General features: G+C 45.2%; 1 protein-coding gene across 1 annotated transcript in view; it reads right to left on the reverse strand.

Annotated features, from left to right (window-relative positions):
- HMCN1 (hemicentin 1) overlaps nt 1–20756 on the reverse strand; it is a 1093576-nt gene that overhangs the window by 413875 nt on the left and 658945 nt on the right. The gene's annotated exons all lie outside the window — the stretch shown is intronic.

The raw sequence follows: 20756 nt of genomic DNA on the forward strand, positions 1-20756 counted from the left end.
TGTGCACATTGTACTCCACATGTTGGTTTGAGACGTGGGCTAACAGGAAACTTTAGAAAAGTATAGTCTAAACACTTTGGAATCCTGGTAGGCACATGCAAAGTGACACTTGTGCCGGAGTAATCTGAGTAGTTTTGGTAATTCGTCATTAATCTTTATGCAGAGTTACCTATAATGACGCAATTTCATTCACTTTGGAGAAAAAAACATTGTACTGCAAGAGCACATTTTGTGAGCATGAGTGGCTGCGCTGCTGTGCGATATTTTCTGAGTGCAACATGTATCCTTGTGTACTGGTGTTAATGCTTGGAGTAAATTAGTAGAAAATCCTACCCCAAGTACACATTTAGCAGGCATGAGCAGCTCCTTGCACTGCTACTCATGTTCTGTTGCATTTAGTACTATTCCTTCTTCGTGTCAATTTTTTGATGCAAGGCGGCATTATTCCACTAAGAAAATAGAGTTAAATGCGAAGCGTCTCTTCTTGAGTAATTCTGGGTAATCACACATGATTATGCTGTACGGAATTAGGTAAGTTAGGCCCACCCCTAGTTGTGAGATCTCACCAAGTAATAATGTCACTTCTCTGTATCAGGTCTAGTTAGGCCACTTTATTTTAAACCTTAGCTCAGTGGTTGGTAACTGAGGCAAAGATCACTCAGGCTTAACTCAAAGAAAACAAGTGTAAGGCATATCTCAATAGCAAAACAGTTAAGTCAAAACACAACACAATAAAATTCTTATATTATAAAAAACAAATAGTATACATTTTACTGAGCAAAAAGAAGCCACACTATGGGAGCTTCCTCCCATGGTGAGGGGGCATTGAGCACTTTTCAATGCCCAGGTTTTTTCCTGGTAGTAACAGGAGATGAAAAATGGCTGTGAGGAAGTCTCTACCATCATCAAACTATGGTTCTCCCGAATCAAACTTGGGTGGGGGGACCACAATGTTGGCAGAGAAGGAAACTCCATCACCATTGCAACAGAGTTTCTTCTCTGCCAACATTTATATCTGGCCCTTCATCAGTTAGCTGGGGGAATTTCCTCATTGGTGGTGTGGGTTGCAGGGAAGATGTGATGGAGGGCTCAATGACGACAGGACACTACTTGGCATTGATCCTGGTGAAATCCTCCATGTTGGGACTCAAATGTTTTCTGGCTGAAGAGCTGCTTTCAGCGAGGCAAACCAGTGAGTTGAATCTGACCTGTGATGTGACGATGCTGCTGTTCAGTGGTGGTCCCCTGGTAAAAGTTCTGATAAAGTGTCTACTTTTGCAGTCTTGAGGGGGAGAGCATATACTCCAACACCAGCCAATGATTCCGGATCCTTTGGAGACCACATGGTGAATGAGGACTTTATCTACAAGAAGCCACCACTAAGGTCTGAGGCAAATCCAACTGGAAGTCATTAGCTGGACTCCTATTTGTTACAGTCATCTTGCAGCTTTTGTCGGCTCATGAACTAGCCCTTGGAGTTCAATTGTGTCTTGGGTTCATGAGGGATCAGGTCCATCCTTGGGGTTTCTTACCACAGGTAAAACAACAGGCTCAGTCCTTCTTCTGAGTTCCAGTCCTTAGGTCCAGCAGCTGCCGTACTTATGTTTCCATGGCCCAGCAGTGTTCTGAAGACAGCAGGCAGGGTTGCCATATGTATTGTGCCTCGCCCTAGCTTGTTGACATCATTGCTTGGGGCCTTGGCCCTAAACAAACCCACAGTGCCTTAATCTGACAAAATCAACAAAGAAGAATCTTTCTTCCTTTGGTCAGAGCACTGGGCACACCCCTGAGGCCTGTCTAGGTAAATAAGGACTCTTTCTGAAAAAATGTTCTGGGACAGGGTTTCCCCACTGGATTTGGAGGAACTCTCACTACTCAGACAATGGCAGAGGAAGATCTAGGTGTGGGTTACATATGCCTGAGTGGCCACATCTCTCAAGGTCATCCTTTCAAGAGGAGGTCATGCTTCCTCCCAACCAAGGGCCTTCTGTTATCTTTCTTGAGAGCAATACAAAGCTCCCAGCAGGCTGTTAGGTGACGGATGGGGATTATCTCTGAAAGGGCTACTGAGGCTCTAGACAGAAAAATGCCAACTTTCTAAAAGTGGCATTTTTAAAATAGTAATCTTGAATCTGATTTACAATCAGTGTGGATTTGACTATTCATCTGAGTGGTTGTAACATGGTGGTAGCTATTCCCAAACTGAAGTTATACATTATAAAGTGTTATAGCATAACCCAGTGTTTTTCTATGGGAGAGACAGTTTTGCTACAGCGAAAAACAACTTTGAAGATATTTTACTCCCAAGACATGTAAAGCATAAATACACATGTCCTACTTTTTAAATACAATGCACTAAAATGATATGGCCCATGGGTATTTAGGTACCTTAGGGTGACTATTAAAAAGGCAGGTTTAGGCCAGGCTAAAAATTTACTGGGTTGAATTTGCATTTTTATAACTGCAATGCGAGGCTCAGTGGGGGGTCAAGATTCATGTTTTCACTTTGTCGATGTAGTGATGGCACAATTAGTGCTGCAGTCCATTAGTGAGAGAGTACCATATACTAGAGACCTATAGGTAAGTGAAATATGCCAATAAGGTATTAGCCAATTTCATATATCAATATCAATGTATCAATGCCTCACTGCAGAGTGGGATTCTAACAAGAAATCGTAAATGCTCTCCTGAAAAAAGCTCTAAACCAATGTAACCTCATTTGCAATCTAAAGTATTCTTTGATGTATGTCAAACTTCAAGCAAAGAGGGAATCTTCCATCAGAGCATGAAATGATAGCCGTCTGTGTGGGCTTGGAAGAATACTTAAAACATATATGCAACAATTTGCATATAAATATTTGAATGGACTTTGTATATTAAGCAATTCTGCTCAGAAAACACAATTCTTCCAACATTATGTTCAAATTAAAGAACTTTTCACATCTTAATTGTAAATTTGGGTGCCATGCTGTATTATTTAAGCGTTAAAAAAAGGAGCGTGGGTGCTCAAGAAAAACTTTTTGTGTACGTAATTAATGAAGGACACCAATGGAAAAACTGGATGAACTCAATTGCACAAATGGATACTTACCAAGACACCTATGAGAGTCCCAAACAGAAAGTAACACTGTTAGGTTGGAAAAATCCTCTGCCTTGTAGAAGACCTGTACCCCTGCCCTGAATGTCTAACTGTACTGTTGTCTGCATCACTAATGCTGATTTTTGTGTCACGAGTAGACAAGGATCATGTGTGTGTACCATAACATAGGCCTGTCTCATGGTTCACTATCTTGTTGGACACGGAGGGGGGCCCAAAGCACTACCCTTGAAGTGGTAGAAGGCTACTGCCTTCACCAAGAGTTAAGCAGCACAAGCGCTGTGGTGGCAGCATACCATATAATGACCAGGAGTGGTGAAATAGACCCTTTTACTCTGCGTCACAGGAGTGGGGCTTACAGGCTTACTCAGCTAATTAAACGTTTTGCTGCTGTGTGCTTAACTTACCATTGGTCTACATCAGGTAGATGTGGAGTGCTGCCCAGTGCAGGACTAGTGACTCTGTGATGGATGGATGTGTTTCTGGAAAGGGTACAGCACAGGGTTACAGCAGTGTTGTGTAGTATATGTGTAGTTAGAGCATGTACTTAGTGTGCGTATGCCTGCTGGAAATAGATTACATGAGAGATATAGTGCTGTGCAGTGAATGTGCAATGGAAGCATGTGCTCTATGTATGTGTGCTTGATAGAATACACAAAGGATGGACTGTTGAGAAGTGCGCACCTAAGGAATGTTTGTGCTGGCAGAGTGTGTGTTTGTAAATAGCACACAATACAGAAAGGCCACAGTACTGAGCTGTGTACTGAATGAGTGTGCTGTATGCATGTGGATCTGTAGTGGCACAATGGATGGCGGTAACAGTATTGGAGAGTGAGTGTACTGTGGAAGTACACTGAGTGCAAGAGTCCCTGCATTGGTACATTACATGGAGGACCTTAGGTTCGGTTTTGGGAAGTCCTGGCCTGCCTTGTCAAGGCATGAGGAAGAGATGAATCGTCACAGACAGATTTTTGTATTGCTGCATTCCTGTGAGCTGGGTGGGAAACATTGCAGGAAGGGTTAAAGAGACTCTGCCTTTACACTTCTAAGGGCTGCTCATTTATTCAGAGATAGATCACAAGGAAGGAACATCTCCCAGGAAGAGAGGTGGGGCTAAAAAAGGGAATCATAAAGGGGAGGGCTGGGACTCCGGGATTAACCTTTTGAGGCACATATCACTGTGGCTGGCATCTTGGTGTGAACTCTGGTAACTCCTATGGGCTGTGTGAGAAGGGGAAGCTCTGCAAGACTTCTGCCCATTACCAGGACTGCGGGCCAAGGTCTGGTAGTCTCCCTGCTGAGTAAGAGGACACCACCCAGAAAAACCAAGATCATCTGCCGTGGTGCACCAGCTCCTACTTTCTTGCCAAGACCAGTGAGGAAGAGAAGGGTGTTGGAGGGAGCGAAATCCAGTGAGGAACCCTACCAAGAGGATTCCTTGAGCAGGGTGTGAGGAAAACTGCTACACACCAATCAGGTCATTGCCCATGTGCAGGAACAGGGCCACCGTGATCTAAGCCAGGTGAAGATAGCCTCACATCAATGACACTGTATGCTAGAGGGGGGCCACAGTTGAACTTACTGAGGCTAGGCGCGGTAGACTTGTGTCACACAAAATCAGCAACTGCATACGCAGGGAGGGGCTGCTGCAGTGAGGGTCAGAAGAATCTGCACACATATAATGAGCAATGCTGCAACCACGAGAACCATGAGGGGCTCGGATGACAGGATTACTGTTGTGGCCAGCGGGTCACAATCACATGTTGTGATCTATCAGAGGATTCCGCTGAGGATGTTGCACCCTTACTGGAGCTCGAGCCGGGAGCCAAAGAATTCCACCTCCCCCTTAGGGAAGAGTGACTTACCTTGTGTTTTCCAAAGGGGACCAGCTCCGTTGCTCGAACAAACCAGCAGCGCTTCTTCAAGAAAAGAGCCTGTGACTGCTGGGCGCTCCCCTGAGAACTGTGAGCAGCCCGACTTTGTCCAACAGAATTTGGACTCATGAACTCCCGAAGAGTGGGCACTCACTGCACTGCCGAATGTTTCCATACCTCCGGAAGGGGTAAGACTATAACTGGGAATGCATGGCCCCTGCATGGGCCCCTGGGGACTTGCTATTTATGGTGCTGTGGCACACTAGACACTTTTGACTAATAACTAAGAAGTGAAAACAGAACTTTATAGCATGGTCTACTAGTACACATTCCCTGGATACGGCCAGCAGTGAATGGGGAATAAGGTTCCCACATTATAAGCAAGAGGATGGGACAGGGATTACCCTGATAACTGCTAGAGGTCCGACCTTAAGTGTATTGCGTCATTACTACTGAATAACGTTATGTTTTTTTTTTGCATGTGTAGAGTTAGAAATAAAATACTTATTTTTCTTATAAACCTTAGTATTAGTGTGTGCACTTTGAGTGATGAGTTGTGTTCACTTACATTTATTTACACTTCCACCCAGAGGGAACATTTGACTGCTTGTCCACTGCTACCACTGACAGCCAAGTACAGAAGGGGTACTTGTCCCAGCTGTTCAGGAACCATAATTGGTCTGGCCCCAGGACATCAGGACTTTAAGACGACAACCACCACAGCTGGGCCCAGATGCCCGTGCATGCCTTTGCATGCCCTGTGGCCATGTGTAAGGGGTCCCGGGAAACACCAAATGAGGGATAACATACCATTGGGGTGTGCCTCCCTCACTCTGTATAAATCACACGAGTATATAGCTGGTGTTTCAGAGCTGCATCCTAACTTCACATCATTTAACCTACCTACCAATATGTGTTTGATAGGTATCTATAACATATCAATGTTAAAACTATTGTTAAGGATAAATCATGCTTCCCTTTGGCAGTGTGTATATTATACACATACATGTACTGCATATAGATGCTGGTGGCTTTGTTCAAAGAGGTTGATTAGAGGGTGTATTGATTACTTTGGCCCTCATTCTGACCTTGGCGGGCGGCGGAGGCCGCCCGCCAAAGTCCCGCCGTCAGGTTACCGTTCCGCGGTCGAAAGACCGCGGCGGTAATTCTGACTTTCCCGCTGGGCTGGCGGGCGGTCGCCTTCAGACCGCCAGCCAGCCCAGCGGGAAAGAGGCTTCCACGATGAAGCCGGCTCGGAATCGAGCCGGCGGAGTGGAAGCTGTGCGACGGGTGCAGTTGCACCCGTCACGTATTTCACTGTCTGCGCAGCAGACAGTGAAATACATGTAGGGGCCCTCTTACGGGGGCCCCTGCAATGCCCATGCCAGTGGCATGGGCACTGCAGGGGCCCCCAGGGGCCCCGCGACCCCCCCCTACCGCCATCCGGATCTCGGCGGTCCGACCGCCGGGATCTGGATGGCGGTAGGGGGGGTCGGAATCCCCGCGGCGGTGCAGCAAGCTGCGCCGCCGCGGAGGATTCAATGGGGCCGCGGTACACTGGCGGGACCCCGCCAGTGGTGCCGGTCCGACCGCGGCTTTACCGCCGTGGTCGGAATCCCCATTGGAGCACCGCCGGCCTGTCGGCGGTGCTCCCGCGGTCCTCCGCCCTGGCGGTCAAAGACCGCCAGGGTCAGAATGACCACCTTTATTCCTTGTTTAAAATCTGAATGCTACAGAGATCTCATGTTGATACATGCGCTGAGGGTGTTTGTACATCTGGTAATTGCACCAAGATGAGCGACTGAGAAGTGGTTGGTTATGGTCTTCAATCCATCATTATATGCCAGTTGGGTGATAGCATTTCATTTTTAGGCTGCTTATTGATATGCGGAATAGTACTGGACCCTTACGTTTTGAAAACACCAACAGTGTGATGGTTTATTTGAAAAGACAATTTAAGAAGACCACTGACAAAACATTTGTATGAGAAATAGTATTATCTTAATCCTATGGATTATATTGAAAGAGCTATGGGTCCATAAGCCCCTTAGGTGGCTATCACTGTTCCTCTGAAATTATATTTTCAGTCTCTCTACTGATACTCTATAGAAGCAGATCTGATTGGGATCCAAGATGGCTGCAGATGTTGGAAACTGTTTTCAGCCCTTTGCTTTCACATTATGCCACTTAGCTACTATGTAGAAAAAAATCCCCTGGATGGTTTTCAGAGAGGAACACCACTGCCACAAACATGTTGCTTTGAAATGAAGCTTATCCAAAGAAATTCCAAATGAGCTGAGTCTTAATCCCTTTGTGCAGCACCTCAAACCTCATCTCAGAAGAACACAGTATACCAATGATTTTACCTCCAACACCTACACTAACATAACAACTTACTCCAGTATTGGAACTTTCATACATTCACCTGCTTGTATTCCTCCCCGTCATAGAGATGAGAGTCATAGAGATGAGAGTCCCCGGTGTCATACAAAAGCAATGCACTAATATACATATACATTACAGGCTAAAGTCCTTTAGCTTAGTAACATATCACAGTAATTTTGTAAAAAGGACAAAACTCTAGAGTCCACCAATCAGGTTACACTACCCTCTAAAACCCTCCTATAAGGAGCTGCTTTCTCTCCAATTTTCCAAGCAGTAGTGCTGGTAGAAGGATAACACTGAGAGAAATAAAGGTTAGCTCCTCAGGGGAGGCGGATGGGTAGCATGTGAATGTATGAAGGTTTTCAATACTGACGAACTATAGTTACAGGTAAGTAACTTTTTTTCTTACTCCAGTATTGGAACTTTCGTAGATTCACAAGCTTGAATCAGAATAGCAAGCAGTAATTAGCACATTTTCTGTGATCATATATATATATATATATATATATATATATATATGGAAAATGTCACTTACCCAGTGTACATCTGCTCGTGGCATGATGCGCTGCAGATTAACATGCTGTGCACTGTTCCTGCCATCTAGTGTTGGGCTCGGAGTGTTACAAGTTGTTTTTCTTCAAAGAAGTCTTTTCGAGTCACGGGACCGAGTGACTCCTCCCTTTCGGCTCCATTGCGCATGGGCGTCGACTCCATCTTGGATTTTTTTCTCCACAAAGGGTGAGGTAGGAGTTGGTAAAGTAAGGATACTAGAGGTGCCCATCCAATGGAGTAGAAATGTATGTACATAGTATGTAGTAAAGGAATATTTATTTACATATTTACAACTTTTATGCAACTAAAACGGCTACAGGCTCCCGGGGAGGTGGGAGGGCGCATGTGAATCTGCAGCGCATCATGCCACGAACAGTTGTACACTGGGTAAGTGACATTTTCCGTTCGATGGCATGTGTAGCTGCAGATACACATGCTGTGCATAGACTACAAAGCAGTAATCTCCCCAAAAGCGGTGGTCAGCCTGTAGGAGTTGAAGTTGTCTGTGAAGTTGTCTGAAATAATGTTCTTAATACAGCCTGTCCTACTGTGGCTTGTTGTGTTGCTAACACATCTACACAGTAATGCTTAGTAAATGTATGGGGCGTAGACCAGGTGGCTGCCTTACAAATCTCCGTCATTGGTATCTTACCAAGAAAAGCCATTGTGGCGCCTTTCTTTCTAGTGGAGTGTTCCCTTGGTGTAATGGGTAATTCTCTTTTAGCTTTAAGGTAACAGGTTTGAATGCATTTAACTATCCATCTAGCAATGCCCTGTTTGGATATAGGGTTACCTGCATGAGGTTTTTGGAAAGCTTCAAACAATTGTTTTGTTTTACAAAATTGTTTCGTTCTGTCTATATAATACATTAGCGCTCTTTTTATTTGATGTCTAATGTATGCAATACCCTTTCAGCTACTGAGTCTGGTTGTGGAAAAAAGACTGGGAGTTCCACAGTTTGGTTTAGATGGAACGGTGATATGACTTTTGGTAAAAATTGTGGATTTGTACGGAGAACACTTAATGTGTATGTGTTTGTATAAAGGGTTCTTGAATAGTAAACGCCTGTATTTCACTAACTCTTCAAAGTGATGTGATGGCTATTAGAAAGGCTATTTTCCAAGTCAAATATTGGATTTGACAAGAATGCATGGGTTCAAATGGTGGGCCCATGAGTCGTGTTACAATACAATATTAAGATTCCACGAAGGTACTGGTGGTGTTCTTTGGGGTATGATTCTTTTTAGCCCTTCCATAAAGGATTTAATAACTGGGATTCTAAAAAGCGATTTTGTATGTTTAATCTGCAGATAAGCAGATATTGCAGTGAGATGGATTTTAATGGAAGAAAAGGCTAGATTTGACTTTTGTAAGTGTAGTAAATAACTTACAATGTTTTGTGTGGAGGCGTCTAACGGCATAATTTGATTAGTCTGGCAGTAGTAGCAAACAAATCTTTTCCATTTGTTAGCGTAACAAAGTCTTGTTGTGGGCTTTCTTGCTTGTTTAATGACCTCCATACACTCTTTTGAAAGGTTTAGAAATCCGAATTCTAAGACTTCAGGAGCCACATTGCTAGGTTGAGCGATGCTGGATTCGGGTGTCTGATCTGTTGTTTGTGTTGTGTTAACAGATCTGGTCTGTTTGGTAGTTTGATGTGAGGTACTACCGATAAGTCCAACAGTGTGGTGCACCACGGTTGGCGAGCCCACGTTGGTGCTATAAGTATTAGTTTGAGTTTGTTTTGACTCAGTTTGTTGACCAGATAAGGAATGAGCGGGAGAGGGGGAAAAGCGTAAGCAAATATCCCTGACCAGCTGATCCATAGAGCATTGCCCTTGGACTGAGGGTGTGGATATCTGGACGCGAAGTTTTGGCATTTTGCGTTTTCTTTTGTTGCAAACAGATCTATGTTTGGTGTCCCCCGGCAGTAGAAATGATCTTGTAGAATCTGGGGATGTATTTCCCTCTCATGAGCTTGCTGCTGATCTCAACTAACTGATTGTGAATGCCTGGTATATATTGTGCTATGAGTCGAATGTTGTTGTGAATTGCCCAATGCCAAATTTTTTGTGCTAAGAGACACAGCTGTGACGCGTGTGTCCCCCCTGTTTGTTTAGATAATACATTGTTGCCATATTGTCTGTTTTGACAAGAATGTGTTTGTGGGCTAGAAGGGGTTGAAAGGCTTTTAGTGCTAGAAAGACTGCTAACAGTTCTAAGTGATTTATGTGAAGTTGTTTTTGCTGATTGTCCTATTGACCTTGTATGCTGTGATTGTTGAGGTGTGCTCCCCACCCAATCATGGATGGTCTGTTAATGGCGTGAGGCACTGGGTCTTGAAAAGGCCGCCCTTTGTTTAAATTTACAGGGTTCCACCATTGAAGCGAAGAGTGTGTTTGGCGGTCTATCAACGCTAGATCTTGTAGTTGACCCTGTGCCTGCGTCCATGGTCTTGCTAGGCACTGTTGTAAGGGCCGCATGTTTAGCCTTGCATTTGGGACAATAGCTATGCATAATGACATCATGTCTAGCAGTTTCATCACAAACCTGACCGTGTATTATTGGTTTGGCTGCATGGTTCATCTTATATTTTGAAACAATAGAACTCTTTGTGGACTTGGAGTGGCAATTGCTTTTTGTGTGTTGAGCGTTGCTCCCAGGTATTGTTGTATTTGGGATGGTTGCAATTGTGATTTTTGGTAATTTATAGAAAACCCTAGTTTGTGTAGAGTATCTATTACGTATTGCGTGTGAACGTGGCATTGTCGTTGAGTGTTGGCTTTTATTAGCCAATCGTCTAGATATGGGAATACGTGCATGTGATGTCTCCTTATATGAGCTGCTACTACAGCTAGGCATTTTGTAAATACCCTGGGGGCTGTTGTTATTCCGAACGGCAACACCTTGAATTGGTAATGTTTGCCTTGTATTACAAACCTGAGGTATTTCCTGTGAGATGGATGGATGGGTATGTGAAAATACGCATCTTTGAGATCCAGTGTTGCCATGTATTCTCCTTGTTTTAGTAAGGGGACTACGTCCTGAAGTGTTACCATGTGGAAATGATCTGATTTGATGAAGAGATTCAGTGTTCTGAGATCTAAGATAGGCCTTAACTTTTAATTTTTTTTGGTGATAAGGAAATACAGGGAGTAAACCCTTGTTCCTTTCTGGTGATAAGGTACTAGCTCTATGGCTTCTTTTGATAGCAGTGCTTGGACCTCTATTTGTAATAGGTCTAAGTGTTGTATAGACATTTTGTGCGTTCTTGGGGGAACATCTGGAGGGAATCTTGTGAACTCTATGCAGTAACCATGTTGGATAATTGATAGGACCCACGTGTCCGTGGTAATGTGTGTCCAATTGTGGTAGTATTTGGTTAATCTCCCCCGCACCGGTAATATTTGTTGGGGAAGTGTGACATTGAAGTCACTGCTTGCTACTAAGGGGTTGGCTTGGCAGGCTGGAATTTCCCTCTTCCTCTTGGGAACTGTCCTCTGTAGGAACCACAAAACCCCCCTCTCTGGTACTGAAACTGGTAAGTGGGTTTTGTTTGGGAGGTCGATGGTTCTGAGGGTTGCTGTCTAAACCCTCACCTAAACTGTGGTTTCCTAAATGTTCCCCTGTATTGAGAGGAGTAGAGCGCGCTCGTGGCTTTGGCCGTGTCCGTGTCCTTTTTCATTTTTTCTATTGCGGTATCCACTTCCGGCCCGAAAAGCTGATGTTGATTAAACGGCATATTCAATACCGCCTGTTGTTTCTCTGGTTTAAACCCAGAACTTTGCAGCCATGCATGCCTTCTAACTGTTACTTCTGTATTGACAGTCCATGCCGCTGTATCAGCAGAGTCTAGTGCAGAGCAGATCTGGTTGTTTGATGTGGCCTGTCCTTCTTCAACCACTTGTTGGGCACGTTTTTGATGCTCTTTGGGTAAGTGCTGGATGATGTCTTGCATCTCGTCCCAATGCGCCCTGTCGTAGCGGGCAAGTAGGGCTTGTGAGAAGGCAATTCGCCACTGATTGGCTGCTTGCGATGCCACTCTTTTCCCTGCCGCATCAAATTTACGACTTTCCTTATCAGGGGTGGAGCATCCCCTGATGACTGTGAATTTGCCCATTTTCTTGCAGCCCCCACAACCACTGAGTCCAGAGGGAGCTGTTGTGTTATAAACACAGGGTCTGACGGGGCTGTTTATATTTCTTCTCGACCCTTGGTTGTGATGGCTCGCCCTTTTACTGGTTCTTGGAAAACCTGTTGTGCATGTTTAAGCATGCCCGGTAACATTGGCAGGTTTTGGTACGATGCATGCGTGGTTGCTAGAGGGTTAAATAGGAAGTCATCTTCCACTGGTTCGGAGTGCATTGTCACATTGTGAAATGTTGCTTCTCTGGCCAGTACTTGCGTATATGACGTACTGTCCTCTGGTGGGGAAGGTTTTGTTGGGTAGCACTCTGGACTGTTGTCCGAAACTGCTGGGTCATATAGATCCCAGGGGTCTACATCGTCTTGAGTCATCCCAGTGTGTGTGGGTGACTGTGCTATTGGTGTACCCACTGGTGACAACTGTGGTGATTGAAGTGGGGACGCCTGTGGTGAGAAATGTGGGGGTGGTGACTTTTCCTCTAACCACCTAGGCTTTTGGTTGCATCTCAGTCTCATGAAAAGCCAGCTTTCTTTTGAATTTGAGCGGAAGGATGGTTTGTATTTTCCCTGTGTCTTTCTGGATTTGTAGCCTCTGCTGAGTTTGGTCATGCTCTTCCAAATCCAGTTCCTGCTCGAATCTGTGGCTCTCTTTGAGCTATAGAGAGAGCCCTTGTTCTTCCGTGTAGGAAGTCCTTTTCAGCTCTGAAGCTGTTTTTTTCGGTACCGAAATTCCCATCGAAATTGTCTTTTTCGGTTCCGATAGGCTCTTTCGAGGCTTGCTCGACTTGATGCCGAATTTTTTCGGTGCCGGTTTCTCGACCGGAGTCGGAAGTCTTCGGCAATGTTTTGGCCTTTTTCGGTGCCGATGTTACTTGGTCACCTTCCTTTCTGTGGGTCGAGCCATGGCCTTCTGGCAGTGGCGTCCCCGAGGCCAGAGTGTTACAAGTTGTTTTCCTTCAAAGAAGTGTTTTCGAGTCACGGGATCGAGTGACTCCTCCTCTTCAGCTCCATTGCGCATGGGCATCGACTCCATGTTAGACTGTTTTCCCGCAGAGGGTAAGGTAGGAGTGATAGAGTATAAAGAAAAGAGATGTCCATGCAAATGGAATATATACATATAAATATGTACAAGTGAATGTTGAACTTAAACGGCTATAGGCTCCCGGGGAGGTGGGAGGGTGCATGTGAATCTGCAGCGGAACATGCCACGAACAGATGTACACTGGGTAAGTGACATTTTCTGTTCAATGGCATGTGTAGCTGCAGATACACATGCTATGCATAGACTACAAAGCAGTTTTTCCTCCCATAAGAAGACTGGTAGTTCCACTGTTTGATTGATATGAAACGGTGATACAACCTTTGGGAGAAATTTAGGGTTAGTTCGAAGTACGACTTTATGTTTGTGTACTTGTATGAACGGTTCTTGAATAGTGAAAGCTTGGATTTCACTAACTCTTTGCAATGAAGTAATTGCGACTAGGAAGGCAACTTTCCATGTTAGGTATTGAATCTGATATGAGTGCATAGGTTCAAATGGTGGGCCCATAAGTCATGTGAGCACTATGTTGAGATTCCACGAAGGCACTGAAGGCGTTCTAGGTGGGATGATGCGTTTTATCCCTTCCATGAAGGCTTTGATAACAGGAACTCTAAACAAAGAGCTGGACTCTCTATTTTGCAAGTACGCATAGATTGCGGTGAGATTTATTTTTATAGATGAAAAAGCTAAGTTTGCTTTTTGCAAATGAAGCAAATAACATACAATGTCTTGTATTGATGCTGAAAAGGGTTAATTTGTTTAAATTGACAGTAATGCACAAATCTTTTCCATTTGTTGGCATAGCACTGCCTGGTAGTGGGTTTTCTTGCTTGTTTAATTACTTCCATACATTCAGTTGGTAGTTGTAGATACCCAAATATGACTTCAGGAGCCAAATCACTAGATTGAGTATTCTGGGATTTCGATGCTTGATCTGTTGTTTGTTTTATGTTAACAGATCTGGTCTGTTTGGGAGTTTGATATGTGGTACTACTGACAGGTCTAATAGTGTTGTGTACCAGGGTTGACGTGCCCACTTTGGCGCTATGAGTATCAGTTTGAGTGTGTTTTCACGCAGTTTGTTGAATAGAAATGGAATGAGCGGGAGAGGGGGAAAAGCGTAAGCAAATATCCCTGACCAATTCATCCATAGAGCATTGCCCTTGGATAGGGGATGTGGGTACCTGGATGCAAATTTTTGGCATTTTGCATTTTTGCTGGTGGTGAATATATCTATGTCTGGTGTTCCCCATTGTTGAAAGTATAGTTGAAGCACTTGAGGGTGAATCTCCCACTCGTGTGTTTGTTGATGATCTCTGCTGAGAACATCTGCCAATTGGTTGTGTATCCCTGGAATGTATTGTGCTACCAGGTGAATTTTGTTGTGGATTGTCCATTGCCAAATTTTTTGGGCTATGAGGGAGAGTTAGGATGAATGGGTCCCTCCTTGTTGTTGTCATGTTGTCTGTTTTGATAAGGATATTCTTGTGAGTGAGAAGAGGCTGAAAGGATTTGAGTGCTAGGAATACAGCTAGCAACTCTAAGTGATTTATGTGTAACTGTTTGTGTTTGGAGTCCCATTGTCCCTGAATGTTGTGATTGTTGAGGTGTGCCCCCCAGCCAATCATTGATGCATCTGTTGTAAGTATGGTCTGAGGCGTGGGGTCTTGAAATGGCCACCCTTTGTTTAGGTTTGTGGAATTCCACCACTGAAGGGACATGCATGTGTGGTGGTCTATCAACACTAGATCTCGAAGTTGACCCTGTGCCTGTGACCATTGCTGTGCAAGGCACTGTTGTAAAGGCCGCATGTTTAGTCTTGCATGTGGGACAATGGCGATACAGGATGCCATCATGCCCAATAGTTTCATGACGAATTTGACAGTGTGCTGTTGGGCAGGCTGTATTTGTGGCAATATATTGCGAAATGCTTGTATTCTTTGTGGACTTGGGCTTGCAAGCGCTGTTTGCGTATTTAGTGTTGCCCCTAAATACTGTTGAATTTGCACAGATTGTAGATGTGATTTTTGGTAGTTAATGGAGAACCCTAGGTTGTGTAGGGTTTGTATTACATAATGCATTTGGTTTTGACACTGTGTATGACTGTTGGATTTTAGTAGCCAATCGTCCAGATATGGAAAGACATGAATGTGTTGCCTTCTTAGGTAGGCTGCAACTACCGCGAGACATTTTGTGAATACTCTGGGAGCTGTTGTTATTCCGAAAGGTAACACTTTGAACTGATAATGCTTTCCTTGAATCACAAACCTGAGATATTATCTGTGCGCTGGATGAATGGGTATGTGAAAATACGCATCTTTGAGGTCTAATGTTGCCATGAAATCGTGTTGTTGAAGTAGTGGGACAACATCCTGTAGTGTTACCATGTGAAAATGTTCTGACAGGATGTAAAGATTGAGGGTTCTGAGATCTAATATTGGCCTTAAGGTTCCGTCCTTTTTGGGAATGAGGAAATAGTGAGTAAACTCCTGTTCCTATTTGATTTTGTGGTACTGGCTCTATTGCTTGTTTGAGTAATAGAGACTTTACTTCCTCTTGCAACAGGGTGATATGTTGTGTGGAGAGTTTGTGTGGTTTTGGTGGAATATTTGGTAGAGTTTGTGCCAATTCTATGCAATAGCCATTGCGGATAATTGATAATACCCAGCTGTCTGTGGTAATGGGTAGCCAATTGTTGTGGAACCTTTGCAGTCTTCCCCCCACAGGTGAGGTGTGAATTGGGAAGGGATGGATCAAGTCACTGCTTTGCCTGTTGTGAGGCTTGTTTTGCGGACTGATATTTTCCCCTGCCTCTGAGGTACTGGCCTCTGTAAGTACTTTTGAAACCACCTCATTGATATTGAGGTTAGTAGGCCGACTTTGTTTGTGAGGTGGATGCCTCAGGTGTTTGGGTTCCAAATCCACCTCTGTATTGGGGTTTACGAAAGGATCCCCTGTATTGTGTAGTATACAAAGGAACCCATGGCTTTAGCTGTGTCCAAATCTTTTTTTATTTTTTCAATCACCTTGTCCACCTCTGGGCCAAAAAGCTGTTTTTGGTTAAACGGCATAGTGAGGACAGCCCGTTGTATTTCAGGCTTAAATCCTGAAGACCTAAGCCATGCATGTCTTCTTATGGTGACAGCAGTGTTGATGGTTCTAGCTGCTGTATTTGCCGAGTCTAGGGTTGACCTGATCTGATTGTTTGTGATGGCTTGCCCTTCCTCAACTATTTGTTGTGCCCTATTCTGTTGTCCCTTGGGGAGATGTTGTATTATATCTTTCATATCATCCCAGTGGGCCCTATCGTATCTAGCCATCAATGCCTGAGAGTTGGCTATCGTCCACTGGTTGGCAGCCTGAGATGCCGCCCTTTTTCCCTCAGCATCAAACTTTCTACTTTCCTTGACTGGTGGGGGTGCATCGCCTGTTGACTGCAAGTTTGCTCTTTTTCTGGCTGCGCCTACCACTACAGAGTTTGGAGGCAATTGTTGTGTGATAAAGGCAGGATCAGAGGGAGGTGGCTTATATTTTTTCTCCACCCTAGGAGTAATTATTCTAGTTTTAACTGTCTCCTTGAATATTTGGTCAGCATGCTTTAACATGCCGGGGAGAATGGGAAGGGACTGATAAGTTGCATGTGTAGAGGAAAGTGTATTATAAAGGAAGTCATCCTCTAACGCAGTGGTTCCCAAACGTTTTCGACCCGTGGCTCCCTTGACCAGTTGGCCGTTGGCTGCGGCTCCCCATTACATTTATTTGGCAGGAGGGGGCTACAGTGTGCACTGTAATTCTCATTCATCAGCCTTCTAGCAGAGACGTTATATAATGATAGCTAATGCAGCATCAGTTCACAGTGAAGGAAAAGAGAATACATTAAAATGCCAAATGCAATCCTGGCAGCTCGTTGTTTCTGTACACCATCAGACACTGAAAGAGGATATGTGTAAATCCCTACTGCATACGTTCTGGAATCAAAATTATATCAATTTGTTGCAGGGGTAAGCCTGAGAATCTATGGTAATTTAAAGGCCAAACTGACTTACTAACACAGGAATGTAGAAAACATGTTAACACCAGCATGTTTCACTACTTCAAAAGAGAGTAAAATATCAGCAGTATTCCAGCAAAGCTGAGAGAATGCAACAATAAAAACAAAACTGAGTCACCTTGAGTGTGTAGGGCAGGGGTACCATTCTTCTGAAAAACTTCACTTTTTGTCTGGATGAGGTGGCTTACAAAAGTGGAAACACGGATAAGTAGAACTAAAGCTATCCTTCAGCAATAAAAATGATGCAACTAGAGCTGCTGTTCTGAAGTCTGGAAATCTGTGCTCATACTGGCATCTAGTGGCTATTACAGGAACTACAGTTCAATGAAACGATCAGCAAAGGTTCACTGCTGAACGATGTGTGTAGCATTAATAGTTTTGCAGTGACCGTGGCGCCCCTGGCTGAGATTGGTGCCGCACTGGGGTGCAAAGCCGTACAGTTTGAAAACCACTGTGCATGGCTACATTGTGCTAGGATGCCGCCCTAGCTATGACCTGAGTGTAGCCTGTACTATCCTCTGGTGGTGATGGATTAGGGGGATAGCAGTCTGGGTTGTTATCTGGAATGGGATCTGGATCATAAAGATCTCATGGATCCACATTGTCCTGCTGCGAATCAAATGAGTGTGCTGGTGATTGCATAGGTGTAGGACTAGTAGGGGCAGATATAAGTAAATGAGGAGAGTGAGGAGGAGACTGAGGAGGAGAAAGTTGAGGAGGTGGAGGTTTCTGTTTGGTCCTTGGCACTTTAGCTGGTGGCTGAGCAATGTCCAATTCTTCCTGAAAGGCTAATTTCCTCTTTGGCTTTAGAGGAGGTGATGTTATCATTCTGCCAGTGTCTTTATGGATGTGAATCCTGGCTTGCCTTTCATCTATTGTCTCCATTTGTGAGTGTTCCTCAGTCAGTTTATGGCTTTCTTTGAGTGCATGTGAAAGTCCATGTTCCTCCGTATAAACTGCCTTTTTCGGCTCCAAAGCTGTTTTTTTCGGTATCGAAAAAGTCGGGGTCGATGATGGTCTCGGCTCCGAAAACGATTTCAAGGTTTCGACTCAAAGGATCGATGTTTGGTAGACTCGGAGACAGAGCCTCGGCTCAAGTCCGATGGCTTGGGTGGCGTGGCTTTTTTTGGTGCCGAAGTTGCGGGTTGGTCACTGAGGTCTTTTAACGGGTCGAGCCATGGCCTTCCGGCAGTTACGTTCCCAAGGTCTTATGTTTGGGCTTGGCTGGGACAGGGGCAGGCATACTCACGTGCTATCCTGCAGTGACTGGTCTGTCCTCCTCAGACTCCTGCTCGGAGTCGGACCCTCAAATGGAGACAGCCGTCTGCATGATCTCCTCCTCTTCCACATAGAGACGTTCACTGCTCTTGGATGCCATCTCGAGTCTCTGTGCTCTTCTGTCTCGGAACGTTTTCTTAGAGTGGAAGGATCTGCAGGCCTCGCAATTTTCTTACCGATGGTCTGGGGAAAGGCAGAGATTACAGACAAGGGGGGTCATTCCAACTTTGGCGGGCGGCGGAGGCCGCCCGCCAAAGTTCGGCCGCCAGAAGACCGCACCACGGTCAAAAGACAGCGGCGGTCATTCTGGCTTTCCCACTGGGCTGGCGGGCGACCGCCAAAAGGCCGCCCGCCAGCCCAGCAGGAAAGCACCAGCAACGAGGATGCCGGCTCCGAATGGAGCCGGCGGAGTTGCTGGTGTGCGACGGGTGCAGTTGTACCCGTCGCGATTTTCAGTGTCTGCTAAGCAGACACTGAAAATCAATGTGGGGCCCTGTTAGGGGGCCCCACGACACCCGTTCCCGCCAGCCAGGTTCTGGTGGTGAAAACCGCCAGAACCAGGCTGGCGGGAAGGGGGTCGGAATCCCCATGGCGGCGCTGCTTGCAGCGCCGCCGTGGAGGATTCCCTGGGGCAGCGGGAAACCGGCAGGACACCACCGGTTTCCCGTTTCTGACCGCCGCGGTACAGAATGCCCATGGAAGCACCGGCAGCCTGTTGGCGGTGCTTCCGCGGTCGTTGGCCCTGGCGGTCCATGACCGCCAGGGTCAGAATGACCCCCAAGATGTTGGTCTGTGTAGGGAAATTTTGCATGACACCGAGGACAGAAGCAGAATGGGGTCCGGTCCATGAGGTTTCCACGCGGTCGGCGCGACCAGGCCCGAGTTGGGCGCGCGCGGCCCGAAGGGCAGGTAGAGATGTTTAACCCAACGGTACCGAAGTGTCGATAGAGGATTGTACGCGATCGAAACAATACCAACGAGAATTTCAGAGTTTTGAAACTTTTCCAACTTGAACTATCGGAGCGAAAAGAAACACGTCCGAACCCAAGGGCGGAAAGAAAACACTCTAACATGGAGTCGATGCCCATGCACAATGGAGCTGAAGAGGAGGAGTCACTCGATCCTGTTACTCGAAAACACTTCTTAGAAGAAAAACAACTTGTAACACTCCGAGCCCAACACTAGATGGCAGACTATGCATAGCATGTGTATCTGCAGCTACACATGCCATCAAACATATATATACATATATGTATATATATATATATATCAAACCAAGGCCCTTTCAGGGTTAGAGTGACGCATGAATTATGCAAAAAACTAAGGAGAACTCTGGGAAGTTCCCAATTTTAGGTGGAGAGCTGCTCTAGTAAGGAGCACCCTGCAACACCAGCGACACTCTAAATTTGCTCACCTCAAATGTCTGCTTATCTAGCAAAGTTTTTAAGCATAGGATCAGCACAGTGCTATCCTCGCCGAGCTAGATAGTGACAAAGTCTTTTGCCATTTATACAGCAAAATCTTTAAGCATAGGATTGACATAGTGTCATCCTCGCCGAGCTGTAAAATGACAAAAGCCATTTACCATTCCAGGCACAGTATTACAGCTTTGGACTGGTCAAATGCCGTCCAAGCCAACCTGGAATGAGTAAAGCAACCCTGACATGTGTTTCGCTCTCATTAGAGCTCTTCAGAGGGGTATAGCTTTGTCCAGACACAAGGGGGCACCCAGTATAAGTCAAACCAAGGCCCTTTCAGGGTTAGAGTGATGCATGAATTATGCAAAAAACAAAGGAGGACTCTTGGAAGTTCCCAATTTTAGGTGGAGAGTTGCTCTAGTAAGGAGCACCCTGCAACACCAGCGACACTCTAAATTTGCTCACCTCAAATGTCTGCTTATCTAGCAAAGTTTTTAAGCATAGGATCAGCACAGTGCTATCTTCGCCGAGCTAGATAGTGGCAAAGTCTTTTGCCATTCATACAGCAAAATCTTTAAGCATAGGATTGACATAGTGTCATCCTCGCTGAGCTGTAAAATGACAAAAGCCATTTACCACTCCAGGCACAGTATTACAGCTTTGGACTGGTCAAATACCGTCCAAGCCAACCTGGAATGAGTGAAGCAACCCCTGACATGTGTTTCGCTCTCATTACAGCTCTTCAGAGGGGTATATCTTTGTCCAGACACAAGGGAGCACCCAGTATAAGTCAAACCAAGGCCCTTTCAGGGTTAGAGTGACGCATGAATTATGCAAAAAACAAAGGAGAACTCTGGGAAGTTCCCAATTTTAGGTGGAGAGCTGCTCTAGTAAGGAGCACCCTGCAACACCA

This window comes from Pleurodeles waltl, chromosome 4_2, assembly GCF_031143425.1.
Source record: "Pleurodeles waltl isolate 20211129_DDA chromosome 4_2, aPleWal1.hap1.20221129, whole genome shotgun sequence".
NCBI lineage: Eukaryota > Metazoa > Chordata > Amphibia > Caudata > Salamandridae > Pleurodeles > Pleurodeles waltl.